This window comes from Strongylocentrotus purpuratus, unplaced genomic scaffold, assembly GCF_000002235.5.
Source record: "Strongylocentrotus purpuratus isolate Spur 01 unplaced genomic scaffold, Spur_5.0 spur5_scaffold_4, whole genome shotgun sequence".
NCBI lineage: Eukaryota > Metazoa > Echinodermata > Echinoidea > Camarodonta > Strongylocentrotidae > Strongylocentrotus > Strongylocentrotus purpuratus.
In genome coordinates, this window is record NW_022145610.1 from 25,473,778 (window position 1) to 25,501,630 (window position 27,853).

Sequence of the window (27,853 nt, forward strand, 5' to 3'; positions counted from 1 at the left end):
TAAATTACACAGTAGGCCGATCATTCAAAATAATCTTCCTTCAAAGAAACATTTTATCCTGTTATTGAGTTTGGCATTTACCGGTGTGATTGTGAATAAATTTTACATTATGATATCCTGATTATGGGTACATTTCATTAGCTCTGAAATTAAAAAATTGCTCCTGAATGACAAATTTCTCGCCATATGCCCAATACTTTTGATTCCCCTTTTCTGTATAAAATAAAAGGCTTATTTAAAAAATGAAATGCAACCTAGCTCTACCCATAATGCCTACTCAACAAGTTGTGATGTCTAATATGCTCTCAAAATAGGGAAAATTTGACATAGATATTGTTTGACATCATTATTAAAAAGTAGACCCAAGGTCACGGATATTTGGTTTAGGGATAGCCTAAAGCGAGTTTCGGGTGTACAACCCAATAGGCGCCATTATAGAAGTGGCGCCTCACTCTGCATTAGTGGTGTCCGTGACGAACACACACACACATAATGTGTGTACATGTACAGTACTAATACCATCGCAAATGCAGAGTCGAGTTGCACGGCATTCGGTGCACTGTGTGTTTTCGTCGCCCGATCTCGCCCATTCATTCAGCCAACACGCTACCAGTACAAGCGCACGCACATTCTTCAATACGATACCGGTACTGAATCATGGATGTATAACTTGGAATTTTGCCGTGGAAACTGATACAAATTGTGCTAATTTTTGGAACAAACCATGGCTACTTATATCATCTTTATAAGCTTTTTCTTCGTATTGTTTGTTCTCCATCTACCTTGCCCTCTTACTGCCGAAGAGAACTTAAATTTAGAAACCGGTAAGTGTAAAATCCTTCGCCTTTTTACAGGTGGTTTTGGCTGTCAGCTGTTTGACTTTTACGCCGTCGCTGCCGTATGGCTGTATGTGAATGGTGTACTAGTCAGCTGGGTGTTGGCTTCTTGCCCCACATATTGATATTTGCGGGGGATGAATGGTGATAATAATGAAAACAAATACACTACTAGTATCACACAGGTACACATTCTCGAACTTTATTATGCAGTATTTTTTTCGAAGTGCTGCTTTTGATACATAGCAATGCATAGCAGCTTCGTGCCACCATTTTAAAGATTTTAAAAAATTGATTTAAAAAAAAAAAATTTTTTAAATCTTTCGTCTGGATCCAGAATGCTCTGATTTTTACAAATTATGCATGAGTGAACGAGAGCGATTTAAACAAAAATAATCATTAAGGCTCTACATAGGCAACATAATGTGAAATGTACTTTCACTACTTTCTTGAAAAAATTGTTTGTACAAGAACATATGTACACTTTTTCATCATACATTTTCCTTTTTTCAAACTCTTAAAGGTAAAGACCAGTATTGGAAACGCCCCAATTTCAAAAAATGAAATGGTAGCTCTTTTATTACAAATCGTGTGAAAGAATATGTTTTGACTAATACATAATGATAACAATTTTGCCGGGAAACCGCCTACTACATGTAATTGATATATTTGCTAAATTAGTTTATCTATTGGACTGTGAGAGATAAACGCACGTGTCGCGCATGTGTGCGTAGTCCTATATACATCTTTCTGTGTACAGTGCTTGTAACTTTACGAAGACTGGGCCAAATTTCTTATCATTTTGATGATTCCAGAACCTTGCAGTATACACACCGATACTTATATGCTAGATGATCAACCTTTTCTGATCGATTCCACAGCGTTTCTTTCACAATGCAATCGCATGACAATAACTGGTCTTTATCTTTAAAGACGGCAAAATGTAATAAATCGTTGCCAATTTGAGGATGAAAAGCTTATTGATTTACATAGGCTAAAGGGCTTAGGGATAATGTAAATACATGTATGATCTTGATGTCACCTATAGCCCTAATTGGCACCTGTACCCCTGCATGAATGTAGAGGCGCAGGTAAACAAAACCTAAATGTGTCTGAAACTACCCCCTTCACCGCGCAAGACAAACGTTGCACAGTGGCTTCGGAGTTCGCTAATGGACCCTTCTTTCTTCTCATAAAAAGCACTTTGAATTTGGTCAAGAAATAAATATAAAATGTAAGATTTTGCAACTGGTGTGATAGAGATTTACTTACCTTTCATGTGTTCCTGATAATAATTAGTAAACGTGTGATTTACATTACTAAAATGCTGACCTCTTACGAGAGTTCGCGATGTTGGTTCGGGCTGAAATACGAAGACACAAGATTTGTACACATAAAAAAACAGCTTTTGCATTCCAATTTGATACTTTCTCTACGATAACAGCAATGTACAGTACAAAGGCGCAAGCAGGGAGTTCACTGGAAAATTTGCAAAATTTCTGGGTGTTTAATTGAATATGGCAAACACCCAAAACGAAAAACACCTGAAATTTTTGAAAAATGGGTCTTTTTTCGTGAAAAATGACCCTAATTAAGGGTAGGGGTTTTGAGGCTTGAGCGGCACACCCTCGTCCAAACCACGTCTAAACCATGTCTGAGTATCAGGGAAATAAGGAATCACCTGTCACTTATAAACATCTTGTCGTACTACTGTGGACATGTAAATGTACTTTGATGTATTTGCTACCAATACACAGTGTCTCATTACTCCACAATTAAGGTTTTGTATTGATATATCTCAAAATAATGATTTTTCAGGAATTCCCAAATGAAACCACATTGGGAAAGACATGTTTGTCCAGCTTGACAGGTAGCCTGGTCCTAGTTGTAGTAGTGTAATGTACATGTAGTGTAATTAAAAAGAATGAGATTATCTATTTGGTAATTATTGACTACTTCTATGTAAATGTACCAAGCTAATGTCTGTTTGATGCCAGAAGGACATCAACTCACATAATTACTTTAACATTGAGTGAATGCCCTTCTGGCTCTCAACAGATGTAGATTCACCAAATCTAAAACCTTCATGGTTGACTAACTTTACTTGACACATTACCTTTAATTCTAATGATAAAGAAAGTACATTTACACATGTATCCACACATACATATTGTACATGTATACTGAACTGTACAGGGCTGCACATGTATTTGCAAAATTAAGAATTAGAAGTGGATACCGGTAATGTCAAAGGCACAACTGCCAGCAAGCCTGGTAAATATGCAATGGAAATATGGACTACATGTACATGTAACTGTAGCGACTAGCGAGTATGAGTTATTGAGTGCTTACTAATTCATATTTGCCTTGTGGTTTGTTTACATTCACTTCAAAGCACACAGTCTACTAAGCTGGCATTTGAAGATATAAGATTTGTACAATCTATGTACCCGGTACATGTACATTGTAGAAGTTCATTTTGATTTACCTTGTTGTCCATTTTTTTAAACTGAAACCATTTTGTGATTTTTTGTTGTCTTCCCAGTGCTTTTAAACAATAAGAAATGTAGCGTTTTAAAGGTTATAAAGTCTTTTAGATTTGATAGAAAAGAAGGAAACATGCTGGCTTAATGTTATCAGGGCTCCACACATTAAAAAAAAAAGTCTGTACTGTATGCATGAGCCCTATATTTTTTTAAATACTTTGGGGTCTAGACTTCAATTTTGGGTGACCATGTGTCCCAGGAGCCTGCCTATACAGTACAGTGTCCATGTGTATAATGATTATTTCAAAATGTTATTTAGATCCTAAATTGTCACTTGTTGCCATGTCATCTTTGATTACATTCAATGAATTAGACTTGGTTTAATACATTAACTTTGTTTATGCCTTTTCATGATTTAAAAAAACAATGTATTTCTTATTTCTTCAAAAAATGAATACAAGGAGTTCTGTACAAATAAACCAATGGCAAGCAAATATATGAAAAAACTCAATACTGTAAGCATAAGTTACAATCTATCGGATATACATGTACATGTAAATCAGACTGGTATTGATTCTACACAAGGTACATGTACATGTTTTCATTACATGTATGTTGTTGGTACTGTATATGAACTGAATGTCTGCAAGCAAATTACAAACTACAAAATGTAATACGTTTTTGAGATTTCCGTCAGTGGTAACTGAATTTTTGAATGTAGAAATATACAATGAAAAGATATGTTGCTATAATAAACATGAAATATTCACAACATTTCTGGATTCCAGGAAGGCTACAACATGTACATGTATGTCAAATAGATTCGTGGTAAAACTGAGACTCAATAGATTTTGAACCATAAAGGCCAAATATGATAATGCGATAAGACAGCTTAATGCAGTGGAAGCGTAATGCACGACCATACAAGCTGTGCACAGTGGAGAGAATCTGGTACCAAGGTTTTACAATGTATACTGTTCATATTTTCTCCCTGGCAGGATATCCATAAACAGACTGGGAGTCATTAGACCATGATGTTAAGAGGTGCATTCATCCTTGGTGTTATTGCATTCCATTGGCACAGTCGATTCTTTCAAAATAATGCACATTCCAGCTTAGACTTTTAAGGAAAAATATCATTTTCGAGTTATGGCACCGCCGAATAACATCTGGTTTGGGCCTTTGGGGTCTTTAGAGATATGGTAAACTGTTTTTATGAAGATGATTCAAGATATATTGTCACTCTTGTGTATGAAATAACAAATGCATTTTAGCAATTGTCCCACCAGTTGTAAGAGATAATCTGCTAGTTCTGTTATAGGTACTATTCAGGGATCAACACTATAAGTTGCCTGGAACCTGTGGGCCCCTTAATCCCTGGAATCTACACTGTATGTCTGGACCCCCCCCCCCCAAATTTCAGTTTTTTTTTACAGAGGGTTTATGCATACATGTACATACTCAAATCCGGACTCCCTTCCAAAAAGGTTGGTTTGTGTTGATCTCTGCTCTTGTACTTCGCTTTACATTACACCCTTGCTACATCGCTAAACTCAACTTTAAACTGAATCTAAACAGACTCTAAACAGACTGAAGACACCAAAATATTGATTATTTGGATGTATAGTACTTGTATGTAATTTGATTTTTGTTGTAGTTGATATGATTTGGATATTACTCTTTATAATTTTTAATTCGTATCATTGTCTCTCTCTGTCTCTCTCTCTTTATCTCTTTCATTCTCTTTGTCTATGTCTCTGTTTTAAAAAAAATTCTCACTCATTCTTTCCATCTCTCTCTCATTTTCTGTTTCCCTCTCTCTCTCTCTCTCTCTCTCTCTCTCTCTCTCTCTCTCTCTTCTCTCTCTCTCCCTCCTCTCTCTCTCTCCCTCCTCTCTCTCTCTCCCTCTCTCTCTCTCCCTCCTCTCTCTCTCTCTCTCTCTCTCTCTCTCTCCCTCCTCTCCTCTCTCATTCTTTGTCCCATTCTCGGTCTCATTCTGTCATTCTCTCTCATTATCTCTGGCTACACCAAGAAGACATACATGTAGTAAATATATGGCAGTTCATAAACATCAAATATCAATTAATTGAAATTCATGCAAACAATACTGTAGAAGATTAAGTTGGATTTTATCCAAAATTCAAGAGCTGCAATGTACATAACTTAGGAGAGATGAACTTCTGACTACATGTATGAATTAATTGTATTTCAAGGAAACCTAGAAGCCAACCTACAGACACAGTACATGTACATGTACATTGTAACCTACACTGTACAGTGTACATGTACATTTATAAATGAGACAGCATACAACGTCCAAATGATGGTTGCTCTCATCATTTCTGAGTTAAGATGCAAAAGTGGCATGTGACAAAATATTTATAATCTAATCATATCAGAAATTGGTCTGAAATTGGCCTGCCCTGCTTAGCTGATGCAGCCATCATTTTTTCCTTTTCTTCATTAAACAAAATTACCAGAAGACACCTGGGCCCATCTTAGGAACTGAATGTCAGGAAATTTAAAGGCAGATGATCCATGACGTACATGTTCATGTAGTTGTATTAGGAAACATCACCTTTTCCAGAACCTACAATGTAGGCCATCTACACAGCAAACTATACATACAATGCAAGTTTTTAAATGGATTAGTGAACAATGTACACGTATGTGGTTGTATGTCACAAATACATGCAAAGTAAGTGAAAACATTAGACACTAGCCAGGAGTGTCAGGTCTAACAGACATGAATGTTATTCAGTGCACAAACACACTATTATTATTGTAATGAGCAAATATTATACAATGTTGTGTATATGAACACAATTGTAATGGTTGCATTAACATGTACTGCACGGTATACATATGAACATTTAATGCTTATTATAGTCCTGTCTTCATACAGTTGTAAAGAATGTCAAATAATAATAATCATAATGTACATTTACAATGCTCATGCATACAAAACTCTCCATTGAAAGTATTTCCGATGAGAAATTATATTTTGAAAGCCTTTGAGGCTTTGACACAATGTCCTTCATTTTCATAATTAAATTAATCGCAAAGTTCTTTGGGCATTATATACAATACCATTCAGACAGAAGGAGGTGAAATTTAAGTGAGGTTACGCTGTAAATGGAAATTTGCAAACCATAATAGATGATGTTGACAATACATCTATCAAACCAAGCAGCGCTCAGGGAGTAACGGAGGGAGGGATGGAAAGAGAGAAAGAAGGAGAGGGGGGGGGGGCACAATAGAGAGGATTGGAAAGTAGAGGGAGGTACACGTAAAGGTAGAATTCCTTTTTTTTTTAAATTTCTTGTTACTGATATGCATTCTTGTAAGTTGTAAGATTTAATAAGCTATTGAAATGAAATGAAAAAATGTATAAATATTTTAAAGAATAATCACTTCTGATGAAAAAATCCCCCCTCCCCATTTTCAAGGAAAATATCCCTGATAAAAATACTGTTATGCATATTCATTTTGGTTATCAAGTAATATGTCAGGTGGATAATGCATCTTCATTTCTTTTAAAATTTGGCATCTTTCACAAGATGAGATGCAACCTCCGACACCCATCTTAAGACTCCACCAGGAAGTGCGTGGCATTAAGAAAGGCTCGGCCCACCTGCCCTTTATCCAATCCCAAGCCTTTAGGGTAGCGGGGGAATGAAGATGAAAGCCTAGGAGCACATAATGGAGAGACCAGCCAGTGCTTGATTAGAATAAATGCTACCCTCATTTTTAATACCACACTCATCCAATCCAATTGTAGCCATACATCTTCATAGATATAAGAATTGTAAAGTATAGGATAAAAGGTCACCTTAAATATGAGTTGTGTTACATGTATGTATTGGATGACATATTTTATGTATGTAATACACAAAGTGTACCGTTAATAAACAAGACGAAGGTTCTTATCGAAATGAGAATTGTAGACTATAGGGCCCCCGTCTAATAAAGAGTTGCTATTGACCTAAATAAATTTCTTATCTCTTATGTACATATTTGCGATTGTTAGCAATCACAAGTAAGTTGCGATTAATATTAACTCTTCATGAGATGGGCCCAGATGTACATGTACAGTGGAGGTTGAAAGGTTTTATAGAATTCAAAATTATGGAATGCAATGTAAAAAGTCACATTTTACATTTTCTAACCATCAAGTGCTCAGAGAATGCTTTCGTAAAATTCTCAGGAGCTCCAAGTTTTTTTGGGCTGCTGTAGGGCTGTTTATTTATATATTTTATTACATGTACATGTACATTTGTAGATGTTCAGGTGTATGTTGAAATTTTCTAGAACAAAATTGAATTACTCATGGCTCTAATAGCTGTGCATACATGTAGCTTGATTTTTGTATTCATTTCTCTCCTGTATCTTTCCATATTCATGGAAATCTTTTACCTGTTTCACAAGAAATTGTGATGGGAAGTGAGTTGTTCTACATTACAGTATGTAGGACACTTTTCCTGCCCCTGTGATAATAAACACCTTTAAATGGAGTTTGATTTAGTCATAACTCAATCATTACCTGATAAAAACTCCCAGGTTGAAGTGAACCCACTTGACATGATTGTGCATGGGTTAATTTTCTTTCATTTTCGTCTTCTACCTGTACATGTATATCTCTACATGTATATTGTTGGAATCCTTTGAGAACCTGTTTCACAACAAACTGCGATGAGAAGTCCATCATTATAGAAAAATGTCCCATCTCCTGTGATGCCAAAATAGAGTTTGTTTTAATGATAACTCGTTCATTACCACATGAAAACCCTCAAATGACTACCAGTACCAGGTTGAAAACCACTTGACATATTGCGCAAGGGTTAATTTTCTTCCATCTTTTTTCCTCCATCACTCCATTTTTGTAGAAAAGTTTGAAGATGTGCATGTATGTTACAAAAACTGCAATGAGAAGTGTGTCAACAATTCCTTGCCCAAGTGATGCAAATGAAAGCTAAAGTGGGGTTTGTTTGATAACTTTTTTTTGGATAGAGTTTGTTTTTAATGAAAACTATTTCATTACCCAATGAAAACCCCAAATGACTACGTGGTTGAAAACCACTGACATATCGCGTTAGGCTTAATTTTCTTCCATCTTTTCTTTTCCATGATCACTCCATTTTTGTAGAAACCTTTGAGCGTGCGCATGCACATGTACAGTGTATGTATGTTACAGCTATTGCAACGAGAAGTGTGTCAACAATTCCTTTGCCCTGAAGTGATGCAAATGAAAGCTTTAAATGGGGTTTGTTTTAGTCATCCCATCACTACTCTAAACTCCCAATGACTCTTACATGTAGGTTGAGAACCAATACTTTACATTTTCTCTTCTGTGCATAACTTAACTTTGCTATATTTTTCTCAAAATCTTTCATTTCCATAGAAACCGTTGATGACCTGTTTTACAAGACGTGCTACAAGCAGTGTGTGGATCTAGGACGTTTCCCCTGCCCCGACGGATCAGCATCCTGCGGAGACTGCTTAAGACCGTTGACGAAGGAATCTTTAGAAAGGGAAGGCGCCTGTGAACGTAAGCATTATATGTGGTGTTTTTATGTGTGTCATCAATTTGGAGCCAGAAGGTGTTTAACTCATATATACATGTACATGTACATTGTGCTGTAACACTGATATAACGTCCTTTTGGCTCTGAACAGGCAATACACTCTTGAGCAAGACGGATTATCTACATTGCTCCTCTTCACCCTGGTGCTAAATCGGTACCCGGGGAGTGTTTCACAAAAACTAAGATCGACTTTATGTTGGACTTAACTATGGCAGGCCATAAATGCCACTGGTTGCTCTCACCATTGGTCTTGTCAATTATGATCTTCAGATAATATTTTTTCCTTCAATAATGAGTTATCAAAAAATGTAAATTCTGTAGATTTGTGACCATGAATTGTACGTCCCTTGAGAGATCAATGCCAGTAAATGGTGAGAGCAAACAATGGCATGAACTGCCTTCCATTTAGGTAAGTCCAACTTTAAAGTTGATCTTTTTCTTTGTGAAACACTCCCCAGGTGTATGATGCGATGGTCAATGGAATGAGATCTTCATAAGATGTTAACATACTAAACCATACATTCAACCGATAATATTGCATCAGTTTCTGTTATTCAAATTTTGAAAGATTCAATTCTGTGAAAAACAGTTTTGACAATTTCTGTGTCTTTTGTTAATCAGTTAATATTAAACTTAATAATTGGTAATTTTTTGCATCAATTTTGGAGAATGAGAAATTGCCTGTATCTTGATTGAAAAATTACTGTTGAAAAGAGAGAGTAGTATTTTGACCTCCATTCCGATTTTGCCAGCATTTTTTCATAAAAAACCTCTCTTGTATCACCTCTTTGTATACACACACATGTGAATTTATGTAAAAAGTGAATAAAAAAATAAATGTCAATTGCTAGAAGATGGAATATACACATCTTTGGCTCTACAAACACGGTTGAATTTGTCACTCTTGACCTTACTTTCACCAGCTGATGCAGGACAAGTTGTTTGCTTTAATACATCTTTGAAATATACATGTCCCCTAAATGCACTAATAATACACCAGTACATCACACATTCAGAGCTACCAACCATTACGTTTTTCCTGGAATTATTCTTTTTTTTCTTCCAAATTACTGTAGTACGTTTTTTCTTCATAAGAAATATGTTTTTTTAATTAAATTTTTTTTTTTTCAAAAAATTTTTCAATTTTTTTTTTACATACCGCACGTCAGACATTCAGAGAACTGCCCTAAAATTTTGATTTGATCACAAATTCAAGAGAAAACTAAGTTTAAAACATACTTGAACAACATACTTGTTTCCTTTTTTTGGTCGCACAAGGTTGGCAGCTCTGCACACTCATTTTTATACACATTGTACAAAAGTATGAAGCTTCTATGAGAAGCTGTCCACTGAACGTGACTTCCGCTTCGTCAATGGGGTCATTCCAATTTTCCTCTCCGCTGTCGCAAATGGAAGCATTTCCTGTTTGCATGGCTAATAACGATGCGCTGGTGAGGTCAGCGAATCTAATAACGCTCAACGGAAAATAATATATGAAACCCAACTCGTCGATCCTGCTGCATTATGAAGTGATTGGCAGCTATGCGGTGTAAAGGGGATGAAATTTTATTCCTCGGAATTGGGATGACAATGGGAGCTGGAGGATTGTCACCCAAGCCGTCCTTTCTCTCCCATGTAAATATTCCATGGAGAGATTTATACAAATGTCCAATGTCAGGACTCGCGACACTAATGCGTGATACGGATCTTTATGTACAGCAAGCATCAGTAGCATACACATACATACAGTATATGTGAGGATTTTTTCTTCATTGAGAAGAAGGCTAACACATGATTACATGCATTAACATCAGGGGTGTTAATCTGAAAATATTTTACTGAAGGGATTTTCTTAATCATGACAAAGTGCATTTTTGATTACCATGATGCCTTTTGGTATTCGCCAAGTGAAGTTAATACATGTAAGTTATATTGGTGATGCAGTATGGGAAATAAATGATCACAGGCTGGTTTCAATGGGAGTTGCCAATATTACAGTATTCACAGATATAAAGAGGGCCAGTGAATTCTTGTTCTACATACATGTATGTGCATTAAATGTACAATGTGTGTAGCGTAGAGGTGTCTGTCTCTGGACGTTAATAGTTTTGGCCATAATGATCCAAAAGCATTGTCCTTCCAGATTGTTTCCCACCTGCACATGTGCTTTTTGTTGAATGACAAATTGCAAATATTAGAATAAGGGTCGGAACAACGGATTATATAAACTGTAATGTATTGAAAGAAAAAGAGATATAGGAAAAAATGTTCGATTTCAGGGGAAATATTTAGGTTTTCAGAGTGAATAATCTCACTGAACTACATTATTGGTTTTTCTTGGTTTTAATGGAAACATTTTGTCAAATAATGATGTCTGAACACATTTTGACAGGGATCTGAAAGTAATCTGCTTAAAACCAGAAGGACATTACATATTTTTACATGGAGCTGTATGTAAAGGAATGTAACACCCTTCTAGTTCTCAGGATATAATACACATCCAATGAATGCGAGACTGATACAAGACAAGTTCAGTTACATAGTTTGTACAAGTAATGTTTGCAGGTGGAAATTCAGGTCCCCCGAATCTGTCGGCTTTTAGATTGTCAACATTATAAAAGACAAGAAGAAATCATGATCGGCTGTTGCTAGACTACAGTAAATGTTTGCTCAAGATAAAGTCGAGTCGTCAGTTATTGATTCACCCACGTTCCGAGATACATGTAGGCCGATCGAGCTAGCTCCGACAAACACCGGCAGAAAATGAAATGAAATCAACGACGGAGAGGAAGAGGATCATGGGTAGCCAGGGAAGCTGGAGGAGATATTACTGACATGTATAGGGACATCCTCCTGAATCAATAAAGCTGTAGGATATTTCATTTTCAATAGAGAAATGGCTTTAGAAAGAGGAAATAAGTTTGGAGTGACATGTGACATAGTCCCGGATATTGACTTTAAAGTTTTCTCTAAGGCAATATTTGAGATATATGTTATTGTAATGCCTAGAAGTTATGATTGGATAAAGGTGGTTGAATCGATCTACAGGGTGTACATAAAGTCATAGAATGTTTGGACTGAAAAACGACAGGGTTAAAGCCCTGGATGTGTAGCAGTATAGTAAACAAAATTTAGGAAATAGAATGTGGCCTTTACATTTATTTTTTTTCACTTAGAAAATGTTGTTGGCTTTAACTCACAGAAGGCCGTTCTCGCCATTGACAATACACACATGTAGCTCTTACAGTCCTCTTGTAGGCAGCCAGTGATTTACTATTTGACTATACAGGTCCACTCATATAAAAAAAATGCAAGGACAGAGAAAACGAATAATTAGAAATAATGTAAGAAGTTTTTGTTCATGTAAATGTATAGTAGTTAATAAACCTTAAAAAAGCTGTTTCAATGCTTGATACTTGATGAGGTAATCCCTGAAGCAGCTTTTCCAAGCTATACTGGGATGGGATGTGTTGTGACAGCAGGTGAAGGTGCAGACAATAAAAGGGTGTATGATTTTTATATACCGGTATACAGTAAGGTAAAATGGATACTACATGTATTTGTGGGTTAGATGAAAGTTTTTCTGCGGTTTTGCAGAAAGACAATCAAGAATGTGAACACATTACCTTAAAAGAAAACAATTTTTTTTGATAATTTCCTGTTGAGGACTCCATTTGTACAAGAGCCAGGCATACAGTGTTCATAATATCATGGATTATTAATTGAGCCATGTAATTGATTTTTGCCAATATAGAAAAGCACTAAAACCGTGTTTTCTTTCGAAATGTCAAATGTTAGGCAAGCAAATAGCGTAGCTCAAAGGACCTTGGGGTTTCTCATGTCTTACTAATTGACTCCGGGGGTTAATTATGTGAGCGCAGTTTAGTAACGAGTCACCGGGCTGCTATGTAACCTTCTGCAGTAGGAGACAAGTAATTGCCTTAAAGCGTAAAAACACCTCCAAACATTCATTTGGTAGTGTGCGGTGTAGATAAGCATTAATTAATTTACCAGTATTTTGGCCTTTATTCACATCTCTATTCTACAGAAGAATGGCTTTTACCAAGGATACTGTAGGCTGTACATTAAAATAGTAGTGCTGTGCCTGTGGGTAGAGGTGCATTGATGAGGACAAACTAAATATACATTTTAATGATGATAACCCGACTTATCCATATGAGATAGTGAAATGATAAACAATACATACTAATACAAAAACTAAACCAGATTATTCAACAAGGTATGTGTGACTTTTGATCTATATGGCAAGGATAATGGGTTTTGTAATTACTTTGGGGGGGGGGGGGGATTGGATTTCTTGACTGTCTTTGATGGCGTACATGCAGGTCTTTTTTATGGAATTGACAAAAAATTGGTCTCCTCTACAATCTTAGCATATTTTTATAATCATGACCGACTTCGAATTGATTTAAGAAATCATTCTCTCTAAAAACAACACTTTCACGGGCATGGCCAATCAATTTCCAAAGTCGATCAAAGCCAAAGATGGTCAGAAGCTAGATTAAAGCCCCCGTTCCTCCCAGCGCTGCATATATTATCCGCAACTCCTGCTCCTCTCCAGCTTGGTTGTGACAAGCCGATGGCTATATTAGATTAGGACGTGTCTCTGCTGGATTCTTATTTGATTTCTAAACCTGGGATGTGTAAAGCTGCTCGGGCTGGTGGACCACCTTTACACCCTGGCTGGGTCCGGGGAGAGTCAGAAGGGTGCTAACTCATTTATAGTTTAACACAGCATCAGCGCCCCTCTGGCACTAAATAGATGGATTCATATATCCAAGGGAGAATTTGGCCTTTCAGAGTCATGATCAGTGCTTCCATAATCAAAGACAAAAGGCCTGCCTTCATCAGCTCGAGATTGCAAAATTGCCCGCTATTTCTGATTTGGGAAATAAACCAGAGGCTACAAAAGGCCTGTCATCATCAGCTCGAGATTGCAAAAAAGCCCGCTATTTCTGATTTGGGAAATAATCCAGAGGTTACAAAAGGCCCCTCTTCATCAGCTCGAGATTGCAAAATAGCCCGCTATTTCTGATTTGGGAAATAATCCAGAGGTTACAAAATTTGAAACTTGAGCTCAAGAAATTAGCTCGAGATATTTTGCTCATCTTTGGTGCGTAGTGCAAGGCTTCGGGCTGGTGAGGACGCACTGGACAAATAGCAGGATATTTTTCCAAATAGCGGGATATTTTGCAAACTAGCCCAAGATATCTTTGGATGATTGTCTCGACCAAATATCCAGCTAATTGCAACTTCGGGCTGATGACACAAATTAACTGGATAATTTGCGATCGGGATATTTCAAATAGCGGGATTTTTGGCAATCTTGAGCTAATGAAAACATGCCTAAAGACCCTGTTCTCATGACAAGAGATATAGCGCGATCCAAATCCAGCACATACTGGATTGTGCTATCATCTGAGGTGAGGATGCGGTGATGTCATTGTGGTCCACCAACCGGAGGACCACAGTGTTCCAAAGCAGCAGACCTTTGGAGCCCTTGATGAGGGTACCCCTGGATATTACTTAACGTTGCCATGTGAGGGTTCAAAATTAAAGGAAGTGAAATATTATTCACAGCAATTTTCCAAGAAGACAAACATTATTGTAACAGTTTTTAATGAAATGAAAGTTGTCAAGTTAAAGTGATATTTTATACTCTCTGTAAATCCTCTATATGAAGCTAAACTAGTCAAAATTGTCATCTACACCTGTACTGCAGAAAGTGTTTTTCATAAAATTATCTATTCCATTATCTCAGAATACTGTAGCTTCATGCAAAATGCAACCTTGGACTAAAACTTAAAACATTGCACAGTTCTTTTCATTTTAGGATAAGATACATGTAAGTAACATGTTACTAACATGACGATACGATTGATTCAGTACTTCTTCAGTTCAAATTATTTGCATTTTAATGAAACTACTGTCCTCCAATATAGGTTTCTATATTAGGAGGGCAATCTTTTTTAATGAACTGCGTGGTTCTTGGAAAGTGATTAAAAGTACATGAACAAAAAGGGTAATGGGTCATTGTACTATATCCTTAGACCAAACATGTATGGATATTACTTAAACATACAAACAATGTTCATGTATCAACAGCAGCGTTCATGTGAGAAATTTGATGAACCGACATCATTTACCTGGAGCTTAATTAATGTATTTTATTTAAAACGATAGGACTGGTCACTGGTAGTAATATGGGTTTTATGTCTTATTTCAAACAATTAGGGTTGGTGCTCTGTCCTGGTTTGAAGTTAGGGATTTGGTAAGTGTTAGAAAATTGAACATGGAACAATTGTCATAAGAGGATACCCTGTATGTTTTGAACGATCAAGAAATTTTGTGTATTCATCTGTTTCTGGAACACCTCTCTTGCTATGCAATGCAAGTAGAACCTATAGAAATTTACAAGACTGTTTGAAATCGGTGCATGCTGAAAAGGATGAAAGGAGGAAAAATAAAGACACATCAAAGAATCAAGGGTGCCAACTCCTATCCAGGTCAATACATGATGCAAGTCCCTCTATTTTTTAGCTGTCCATATGGCGTAATAAGGTCTTGAAGTCAGTGAAGAGAACAAGCGACAGTCGATTCGTTATGCACTACATCTTGTTTACTTCAGGGTCAATGCGCTGACGCAAGAACCCTTTCTCTCTCTCTCTCTCCTCCATCTGTCACTTCAAAATACTGGCTGATAGAATCGTGTCCTTCTTACAACATCACACAAACAACTTAATAAAGAAGAGCACAACTATTTGTACACTTTTATTCAATTATGCTGCAGAGGGAGAGAGATGTAAGACATTTGAAATCTGAAAAGTTGGAAGCTCAAAGTCAAATGTACAGTAACTACTGGTATGTTTTTTTCCAAATTGGCTTAATCTGTATTTTTCAAATTGAGTATTTCTCATCAAATTTAAGATGAATATGTACATGTACATGTATACCCCGGACTAACTTATAAACTGCACAAGTATGTGTGTCTCTTTTCTGTATGTGACATGTTTATACATGCATGTTTACCGTCTGTTTGGAGCTCGAAGGGCATTAACTCGCATACTTTAACACAGAGCTCACATCCTTCTAGCTATGAACATACAATACATAGTGCAAAGAAACCTACAAGAATCCTCCTTCTGGTGAAATATTCATACTTGCATTCATGGTACTCATAAACATCACCATGGTTACGGTTTAAAGAGTCTTAACAACGTTATTGCAAATTGTTATTATCATTTCTTTTTTTACAAGAGATTAAACAGAGAAATAAAGAGTTGTTCAGTCCCTGTTGTAGCAATCTTGAAAGGTTCGGCAGTGATATTAAAAGTGTTGCAAAAATTGAACAAGAATTGAACATCACCAATTGAATTCGGCTGAAAAGTGCAAGTGGTTGGAATAATTTCTTTTCAATATGCCCCTACCACTTAGGTTGAAATTTGTGAATATCATATTCATATATTGCACTTTTTGATGATGCTTCAAATTCAATATCTAAAATGAAGTCAGAAATTCAGAATGAATCAGTAAGAACTGTCCATCTCATGAGAATTTTGTGTTCTGTAAATGTCATACTGTATATGTAGAGGCAGCATTGACAGTGCTGCGATAAACTTGCTGATCTTCGAAAAGCGGAGGGACAACAACAGAGAGAGAGTGCACAATGATATATATTCTTATAGTTCAACTTCAAAATAAATGAAGGTAATATCTTATAATTTTGCAGATTATATTTGATAAAGGAAATGAACTTCCACTGTGGACCCCTTTTAGATATCAGCTCTTGATTAAGATCTTAAAATATGTATTTTCACCTCTTGGGAAGACTGTCTTGGAATTAAAATTTAATACCTGCTTTATATTTCGTTGATTCCGGGAGATGAGGTCTATTCCCGTCATCATTGCCTGCTGCAGGCCTGCTGCAGATTGAATGTCGTCCCTGTGCGAAAGAAGGACACAAGTGACTGATTAATGAAATGGCAGATTTACATGTAGCAGCTCAAATATCCTCATCCTTCTATTTTCGTCCATCATTATTTCTTGTGCTATTCTTCCATCCTTATTTCTTGTGCTATCCTTCCATCCTTATTTCTTGTGCTATTCTTCCACCCTTATTTCTTGTGCTATTCTTCCATCCTTATTTCTTGTGCTATTCTTCCATCCTTATTTCTTGTGCTATCCTTCCATCCTTATTTCTTGTGCTATTCTTCCATCCTTATTTCTTGTGCTATTCTTCCATCCTTATTTCTTGTGCTATCCTTCCATCCTTATTTCTTGTGCTATTCTTCCACCCTTATTTCTTGTGCTATTCTTCCATCCTTATTTCTTGTGCTATTCTTCCATCCTTATTTCTTGTGCTATCCTTCCATCCTTATTTCTTGTGCTATTCTTCCATCCTTATTTCTTGTGCTATTCTTCCATCCTTATTTCTTGTGCTATTCTTCCATCCTTATTTCTTGTGCTATTCTTCCATCCTTATTTCTTGTGCTATCCTTCCATCCTTATTTCTTGTGCTATTCTTCCATCCTTATTTCTTGTGCTATTCTTCCATCCTTATTTCTTGTGCTATCCTTCCATCCTTATTTCTTGTGCTATTCTTCCATCCTTATTTCTTGTGCTATTCTTCCATCCTTATTTCTTGTGCTATTCTTCCATCCTTATTTCTTGTGCTATCCTTCCATCCTTATTTCTTGTGCTATTCTTCCATCCTTATTTCTTGTGCTATTCTTCCATCCTTATTTCTTGTGCTATTCTTCCATCCTTATTTCTTGTGCTATTCTTCCACCCTTATTTCTTGTGCTATTCTTCCATCCTTATTTCTTGTGCTATCCTTCCATCCTTATTTCTTGTGCTATTCTTCCATCCTTATTTCTTGTGCTATTCTTCCATCCTTATTTCTTGTGCTATTCTTCCATCCTTATTTCTTGTGCTATTCTTCCATCCTTATTTCTTGTGCTATTCTTCCATCCTTATTTCTTGTGCTATCCTTCCATCCTTATTTCTTGTGCTATCCTTCCATCCTTATTTCTTGTGCTATTCTTCCATCCTTATTTCTTGTGCTATCCTTCCATCCTTATTTCTTGTGCTATTCTTCCATCCTAATTTCTTGTGCTATTCTTCCATCCTTATTTCTTGTGCTATTCTTCCATCCTTATTTCTTGTGCTATTCTTCCATCCTTATTTCTTGTGCTATTCTTCCATCCTTATTTCTTGTGCTATTCTTCCATCCTTATTTCTTGTGCTATTCTTCCATCCTTATTTCTTGTGCTATTCTTCCATCCTTATTTCTTCTGCTATCCTTCCATCCTTATTTCTTGTGCTATCTTCCATCCTTATTTCTTGTGCTATTCTTCCATCCTTATTTCTTGTGCTATTCTTCCATCCTTATTTCGTGTGCTATTCTTCAACATGGGAATGAAATGAATGAAAAAACTCACTTATCACTTTAACCATGTGCCACTCTCATTTTAAAGCCGCACCACACTAGTTTGGCCAGGAGGGATTAGACCTCCCTGCATGGTCACTATCAGGTTTATGATTATCTAATCAAATAAGGTCTCGATTAATATAAGAAAAAGAGGATCATGGGGGACCAATGGTCACCGATTAGGCATTGTTTGCTATATAGAGGGCGCAAGTAGCTATAAGTAGTGCAGTGGGGCTTTAAGCAGTTTGATACATTTCCTTGTTTCACCAAAGAAACAAAAAAGACATTTTGCTGATCGAGTGATACAGCATCTTGCCCATGCATCGCTTCCTGCATCTCAAGTACATGATAACTAGAATGTGTAAATCTAAGTGAAAACGGACACTTCCTGACCCAAATTTGTTTGCTCTAGCCCGAATAACATACAGAATAAACAGGTTTGCTGCTACTGGTGTTACCCCTGCTTTACATTTACATTTAAATTGGTAAATCATTCATTGGAAAAGGTGGTTTTGCACAAATTGTCGCAGAGTTCTCAGTGTAAGTCCTAAAAGAAGCAGTTTACACTTATTGCAAATGCTCTTCAGGCCAGTAAAAGTATTTAAAGAAAAAAGAATCTTAAGTATTTTTCTAAGAATAGATGCATTGAATATAGTATGTGCTTTTTCTAAAAAGATACTTGTAGGTTTGCTTATAGTTTTGTACTGGGTGTAGATTTCAAAGTGCATATTATCATAGCATTTATATTTATCAGCATGGATGCTTATTTTGGTATGCCGTCTTTTTGCACGACATGCAGAGTTCTCACCCCTCTACCAATTAATGACTCTGTCTTACGGGAGGAGTCGTACACCATTAATAACGTAGCATTCGAAGAAAGATGCTTTGAACTTTTTTATAATTTTATAACAGAAGAGATCTTTGTACATGTAGGTTTTTAAGAGATTTTTGGGTATACAGTGTAATCTAAAAAAAGATACTTGTAGATTTGTTTATATTTTTGTACTGGGTATAATTTCTGACTAAATATACCATTATGTTACACTAATTATGCCATGCCATCTTTTTGCGGGACATGAAGACTCAACTCACCCCTCTCCCGAATAATAGCTTCATCTTACGCCATTAGTACCGATGGCTTCTAAGAATAGATGTGCTGAAAGTAGATAGCATGATGATGTAAAAAAAAAGATTGACTGTATTCCCCCTTGCTGAATGACGTACAAATGAAAGAGACTGTTGTGTGTACAGGTTGGAGTACGGGAATGCGAAGGGGACAGAGGTGTGCTTGCGTGTGTGTGTGTGTGTGTGTCTCCCTCTCTCTCCCTCCGTCTCTCTCTCTACCGGTAACTCTCTACCACAACGGAGTGTAAGATTGACTCTATACTGCGTACTTTGAATTCAGAAACTGTCCATATGGTGCAATTTGGGTCTGCCTCATTGCATCCTACTTCACAGCAATATATTATTAATAAAGATGCCAGAGCAAGAGAAATTTATATTTTCCCGCTTGTCTTTGATATGGAAATTATTAGGCTATTTTTCAGAAGATCCAATATCCAGACATTGGACATACTAGTCATGGCTGGAATGCATTTTGGACAAAGGACCACCAATTTGGGGGGCAATTTAGATTTGTATTCTCTCACAAATATTTTGTATGCAAGGCCTTAAATGATTTCATGTTGAAAATGTATAAAATTTAATAAAAAATCTACCGGTATCCCCCCCCCCCAAAACAAAAAAAATGCACTTCAGAATGAATGAAATTATATATTTTGTTAATCACTTTATAACAGATTGGCCTATGATACTCTCTGCATAATGCAAGGTGTAACAGATGCAAAAAATACAAAGAAAAGAATAATAATCTTGTATGGTATGTATTTTATATTTACAATATGAAACATTGTATAGTGCGACATGTACAGATGAATAGCAAATTTAATTCAATGTCAAGCGAATAAATAGTGGAAGAGGAACAACAGAAAGACATATACCGGTAATGAGAATGAGAGAATGAAATGATAATTGAGAATAATTAAGGTACATTTAGATGAGAAATTGACTAATTTTTTGGAGAAAAGAAGAACAAAAATTTAATACATGTACAGTACTTGTTAACCAAAGCTGACCCAAAAGTATGACATCATTGCTGTTTACAGAAACATGACAGTTAGTGGAAAATACTTCTCCATCATTTACAAAAATGAGATTGAACCTCTTCCATTTTTGCAGCAGTAATCCACATTAGTCAGAGTTTATCCTGGAAATGTCTTTTTTCCTGACGCAACCTTTGCAACACCTCTTCATTGCCTGTAGCTATCCTGCAAAGCTTAATATGTTCTTTGTAAAGTAGTGGTTTTGTTTCTATAGTGACAAAGCTCTGTCTTCAGCAGAGATAAATTTACAATGGTTTTGTTCACATATGATGCTGAAAACCTTATCAGCAGCTGGTAGTGGAAAAATGAAATCATGTCTGGGGGGTGTTTCACAAAGATCCTAAGTCGAATTATACTCTAAGTTGGACTTAAAACATTATGGAGAGCCATTTGTATCCTTAAAATGAATAATATTGAAATATATTCAAAAGCAAAAATTCAAGTATTTAACATGAAATCCCCCAAAGAAGTAGTTGAAAAGTTTGGACCAAACTTTCACGTCAGTTGTCTTTGTAGTCCCTTGTACCCATTCCGGTGGCAGTGCATGTAATTTTCATTAAGATTAAGTGTGTTTCTTTTTCTTATGATCATTCCGAACCCCCCCCCCCCCCCAGTTTTCATAATTTCTTATGCACTACATCATCAGCCTTTTCAGTTTCTCTCTCAATGTGATTATATGACCAGTTCTTCTCTTTATCTTTAAGTCATTTGATCTTGTTGTGGTATTTTTTGTAGATGGTTAATCGCGATCGACTGGTCTGAATGGGACCTGAAAATGATGAATGCATTCTGAGTGGCATCTCATGGGTGAAGAACGATTGCTCTGACGATACTTGAGGGAAGGGGGGGGGGTCGATATTCTTGTCTGTTTCTATGATGACACATTCATGATGCATTCTCGTGGATATCGGTGGTGATTAGAGCCTGCGGAGTAGTCTGTAGGCGCAGACTTCAATTTGACACTTAAGACACTATTCCCTGAAGTCTAGAGGCGAGCCTAACTCTGTCATTCTCTGGCTTCAGTTATCAAATAAGAGGGAGCAGCTATTATAGTACAGGGCTTATGGAACGCAGTAGACAGTGCAATATTGAAAGTCTCACAGATCAGACATTCTGTTGTACACTTTGACAGACATGGGTTTGATCTCACAAACTTATAAGGGCCTTGCTGCGGGAGCAAACCATGAGCAAGTTCCCGTGCACGTCTAATAATCAACGAGGACTCAGAAATGACATCATCGATGGCGGACTGCATCAATAGCTATTTTTGCGTGTATCTCATGACAGCATCGCAAACTACCTAGATAGCTTTCATAGTTGCAATCATGCAAAGGTGCAAGGTGGTAGGACATGATGGTTTTGGTATTGGATCTACACATTAGGAACAAAAGATGCCTTCCACACCCACGCAAACTCACCCACCTGCCAACCCACACACCCAATTCACTTAATATGCTGACACATGTAGCCAAAAGGGACACCTTGCTCTGTGAATTTGCTACTTGTTTAAATTCACTCTTATCTGGTCGTCAAAAGACAATGATATTATGTGCCTGTATCATGCAAGTGCAATAGAAAGTTATCATTGCAAAGAGACTGATGATTATGTTGAGCGTCATAGTATGCCTGTGTTTAATAAGCGATGAATCATTTGGTCGTAAATGGGGCAGTTTATGTGGAGCAGTGGGAAAAACTGTATTGAATGAACACGTAGCCAAATATAACCACCTGCAACTCCATCAACTTGGCATGATGATGTACACAGTGCATTACCATCTACCCTAGATAGTAGATCACTTGCAATTTCAACCTCTTCTGTCCTATGGGCGGCAAATCCAACCCAAATTTCGATTTATTCTACATGTTTGAACTACAAAGAAGATTGCTTTTTGTTCCAGAGAAAGGAACATGAATTACCTCTATTATGACATTTATATCCATGGGAGATAATTCATGCCGACATGTGTACATCATTAGTGAAACAAAGTACATGTTGAATATTACATGTAGGTTGCATTCTTTTTCTTGGCATTGTTAATTTATGACTATTTATTTTTTTAAATGAGTTGGCTCTAGAGTGTGAGGTGTAAATTTACAATATTTAAGAAGAGATTTCAGTTTGATGAGCTTTCTATTTATGAATTAGTTTGTCTAAATAAAGTGAACGAGGAATGCCCCTTTTTTCAATCGTTTAAAGTCCTTTCATGAAATTGTCCAAAATGTGTTGGCCCAGAAGTGGTTAAGTTAGTGAGATTTAGGAATGCTTTTTTATTTGAAGGAAAGGAAGGAATGAGACAAATATCTTTTTCTTTATTTGAGCAATTCTCATGGGATGAATCAATGTTGCGGGGCCGGAGCCAGTGGTTGATTTCATGTGACAGCAATGGGAGCCACGGTTGAATTCATGTGACAGCCATTAATTGTGATCTATGTGGTTCCGCAGTAAACAAGTGGGTTAATGGCTGGGAATAGATCAGTCTCTTGAGTGTCGTCTGCTGAGAGCCAGTAGGGCGTTAACTCATATACTTGAATAAAGAGTTAACAGCCTTCTGGCTCTTAACAGTGTATTGTGGCATGAGCCGTGAGATGCCATTATGAAACTCTATGTTATTTTTCTTGGGTGATTTAAGGAACCACCTGAAAGGTGATCACATAGATTTGAAATGTATAAGTGAAAGGTGTGTGTGGGTGTGGGGGAGGGGAGGGGGGTCAGGTACAATGTACTTTTTTGGGGGAAGGGGGTATTTTGTACAGATACAAACAAGTAAAGTAAAGTTTTAGTCTTCTAGATTTCTATCAATAACTTGAATTAATGGTCCTATTTGAAACTCATTGAATGAAGGAGTACCTTGGTATAGTGGTTCATTCACTAGACATTCAATACAGAGGATTAGGGTTCAAGCCCCTGCCTTGTCTTTATATCCTTTTACAAGGCATGGGCTCATGTTACGGGCTTGTGTTATACTACTGCAACTCTTAGAAGATTGTTTGGTAGAGCATTGGTCTTCATAATTGGAAGGTCTTGGGTTTGAATCTTTGAAACCAAGTCGATATGTGAGTGCCCATCAGTGAGGATAGGGCATACATCTTTAGATCACTAGCATATACATTATACAGTACTTGCTTTGTTGGCAGTCAAGTTGAATGAATACATCATCATCATCATTAATATCATCTCATAAAATACATTCACATCTCCTTTAGATAAAGATTGCCATTTTCGTTTTTGAAGAAACATGATTATTTGGTTATAAATGTACAAAGCAAGTGTTTCTAATCTTTGCAATTTGATTTCTTCTCATTCCAAGATAAATTTACCAAAAATATGAATACAAGAAAAGATAGGAATAGCTAAGAATAAAATCGGTAGGGAATAAAGAAAGATGAAAAGGAAAGACAAAGACATTCACTGATGATCCTGCTTCCACCATACCTCACATAAACGACATGCATGTGAGTAAACGCACCCATTTTATTCCCAGTCCACACTAACAATGATCATGTTCACAGTTTCACACTAACAATCATGTTCACGCTAACAAAAATCATGTTCATACTCACAATGATCATGTTCACACTTACAATCATGTCCACACTCACAATGATCATGTTCACACTAACAATGATGATTACTGGTCTCAATATCATTTCCGGAATTAGTTTCATTTGAACTTCAGAGAATCAATCATTTCAGTATTCTAAGTTGCCGGAGACACATGATCGTGTTTCACTAGATATCCATATTCATGGCCAATTTGCATCCTGGCATTGATGACGAGATCTCTGAAGAGAATAGAAAGAGGAGAACTGTTTCTATAATCCTGCCAGTGTGTGTGATGTTCAAAGCTGTACGTACAGTACATGTACGAGCATTTAACTAGTGCGGGTTCGGCTGGCTTTTTACCATGTTGGTTTTATGAAGCACTTTGATCAATCATTCCACAGAAAGGTACAAAAAGGTGTGAAGAGTCCTCCCGTAGTGCTCCGAGTGATGCTCGTGTAAGCACTAAAATTGGCGCCCAAATGTCAAGAGGGCTGATCTTGGGATCGTACCCCTGGGCCAAAGCATGTTGCAGTGGCATAATAGAATTTAAACATTGTTGAACAAGACTTCCATGTAAGGTTGGTTCACATATGACCTGGTAAACGGCAGCATTGTTTTATAATCAGGGATGCCAGTTGTTCAGGGAGAATTAAGGCCTGACTTCAGACTGAATCGTTTTCTAGCCAAAAGTCTGATTTGTCTTGGGTACAAAAGTTCATTGTAGATGAATTTCAGGCCCTTAAATTACTTTTAAAATGATGTATCATACGCTTTACCTTTCTGTATCTGATTTTACACAGGGATAGTGAGTATAAGTCTGACTTTTGTCGCATTCATCTAATTTCTTTATTCCTCCACTTGAAAAAGACAACTGTCACAGTTTTCCTTTGTCATGTGTGAGCAATCCAATAGTAAGCCTCTTGGATGTGTTATAAAACTAATTCACATCTTACATAATATCTCTTGATATCCATCATAAAAATACAGTGGAGCATGCATGCTTGATCAACCGCCTGTACAGAAAGACTGCTAGCCCGTCATGGCCCTGCTTCGCTGTTGTTATGATGAGCCTTATTAAAACCTGTATTAAAGTAACCTAGCTGTACGTAACGACTACTTGTACATTTACATGTATATAAAGACCAGCAGACCTAGAGATCACATTGTGTGTTCTCTTTTAATACTATTTTTCTTTGAAACTTATCCCAAACTAACTTGTACATACATGGCCACATGAATATGGAGACAGCTTTTCATGTCTCCTTTGAGCAATAGGTTGGTCTGTACATGTATTACGTCTGATACATGGACAATCAGAAATATCTGAAGTATTCCATCGCAAGTTTACAATGTAATCCTATGATGGTAGGAATTTCAACCAATGATACCAGATACAAGATCATGTTTGTATGTTCAATCTCCCTGTGCCTCTATATAAATATGTATGCAGCGCTTGCACTAATCCATATTTCTCGCTGGAGATGTTGTTATGACAAACAATTTATCCACATGTGATGTTGACAGTGCCTGCGGACAGAGCAAATAGGCTGGTTAAGGGATTCTTTCTCGTCAGGGCAGGCTTCTTAACGGCAGCGCCGCGTTTATTTTTGTTTGGTGATTGGCGTTTGATTGGCTGGATGTAAATGTCAAAGAGGCATCGCTGTTGACATTTGTAGGTGCTGTATTGATCCATGTGTAATAGAGTAGGGTTTGACTCTGTCAGGTAGTAGATCGCTATCATATCATCAATGGCTTGGGCTACCAGTATTCTGCGACACATCCTCCAACAATAATTCTCTTCAGTCAATGTTGTACATTGACCAATTCTTAACTGCAACCGGCCCTGGACCAAACACTACACGTATACATAACCCTAATCCTTGCCTTTATTCCAACCTAAAACCCAATAGCAACCTAACCCTAACCCCATATTTTTGACAAAATAAAGCATAAAGCAATTGTCACCAGAGGATTTGTACTATCCCTTGGCCAACCAAACATCTTATAATAGATATTGGATTATAGATCCCTATGTTTAAAGGAGTATACATGTAGGTTCTGCTTTGTCAGCTTAGTACAGTTTGTACATTGTAGACCACTATCATCAGAAGCTAGGGGTATTCCTAGACTACCTACCAAACATCTGTAGAATTTAGAGATTCATCATAGATATACTTGTGTAATACTTAGGTAAACTTTGTCAGGTACTCAAGTTAGTTGGTTACTTTCATTAGTGGCTGGGGTATCCCCTGTTTCCTAGGCCTACCATTTGTACCTACCCTCAGTAGAATAAGATTCTGCTCTGTCAATTTAGTACAGTTTGTAGATTGCTATCGTCAGAGGTTTGGATGTTCCCTAGATGATCAGTCAATCTTCTATAGAATTTAAACATTCATCATAGACCTTCATTGCAATAGAATAATTTTCTGCTCTGTCAGTTCGAGAGATCACAATCACAAGTGGCTAGGGGATTCCTAGACATACCAACACATTAGAATTAGACATGAATTGGATCCATTCCCTTTAACAGTAAGTGTGACTCTGTCATCTTAGAAGATCACTATCGTCAAAGGCTTAGGTTCCCTAGACCAGACAACCCTCTGTAGAATTAGATATTGATCGGAGATGGCAGTCAACATCCTCTTGTGATTGTTTTGGAAGTGGCCTCTGCAGACAGAAGCCATCCTGGGGGTGTTTCACAAAGATCCTAAGTCGAACTTAACTCTAAGTTGGACTTAACAATTATGGAAAGCCATTTGTAGCCTTAAAATGAAATATATTCAAAAGCAAAACTTTAAGTATTTTAGACTTTTCATGAATTTCACATCACAAACATGAAATCTCCTTGATAATAGAAAATATGAATGATTTGAATTAATATTTTATGCCTTTTAAAATAACTTTTACAAAATATTTTCAAAGATGCTAATGGCTTTCCATAGTTTTTAAGTCCAACTTAGAGATAAGTTCAACTTAGGATCTTTGTGAAACACCCCCCTGGTCTGATAAGACGAGGAGAATTACTGGAAAGGATAGGAAAGAAAGTCATAGCTTCACAATATAGTTACCCGGCATTATTCTTGCACTATTTCTCAAGAGATTTTAATAGAAATGGGCAGAAAATATTTGAATACTTCAACTCTCCCACATTATTCACACTTACATTTTGAAAGAATGTAACTTTTAAATGTGTCAGCAGTAATTGTATCTCATTTCTTAAACATTTTTCTGAACAAAAATGGTATCATTTTAAAGAGGAATAAACCTGCTTTCTAATGATGCTAAACGACGAAGCGATAATGACCCATGACAACAGAGATATAATCGATCAAACTTGAGTTTACAAACTTTTTTGGAGAGGTTTACATTTGCATAGCAGTGGCGTGTAGGTCATCCATTAGCATCTGTCAAAATTTAATTAATATTTAATGACTGGCCTTTGAGATTCAGAATTGTAAAGCAGTAGCAGGTACATATAGGTAATGCATTTGTATCTGTCAAAATTTAATTAATATTTAATGACTGTCCTGCCAATTAAAAGTGATCTATCAGGTTCATGTCATGTGTGCTTCAAACAGTTTGAAATATATTGTCACTGATATATCCACATATTTTCCTTTCTTAAATTTATAAAAAATTATGCCTCAGGCATTTTTTAACAATGTTTCCAGTTTTACAAATCTGAGATGCATGGCGCTACGTGTTATCAGTGTCTGTGATATGGTGTAATATTGAAGCCCTAAACAAAATTGCGCTCCAAAGTGATCATGAAGTGCTTCGACAGACAGAC

The 27,853-nt window shown here is 36.7% G+C and overlaps 1 long non-coding RNA gene across 1 annotated transcript; it reads left to right on the plus strand.

Moving 5' to 3' along the window:
• Positions 1-466: 466 nt before the first annotated feature.
• On the plus strand, positions 467-8,870 carry LOC115929015. The gene is made up of 2 exons (XR_004066297.1): positions 467-824; positions 8,724-8,870. It is a non-coding gene; the product is annotated as an uncharacterized LOC115929015 (long non-coding RNA).
• The last annotated feature ends 18,983 nt before the right edge of the window (positions 8,871-27,853 follow it).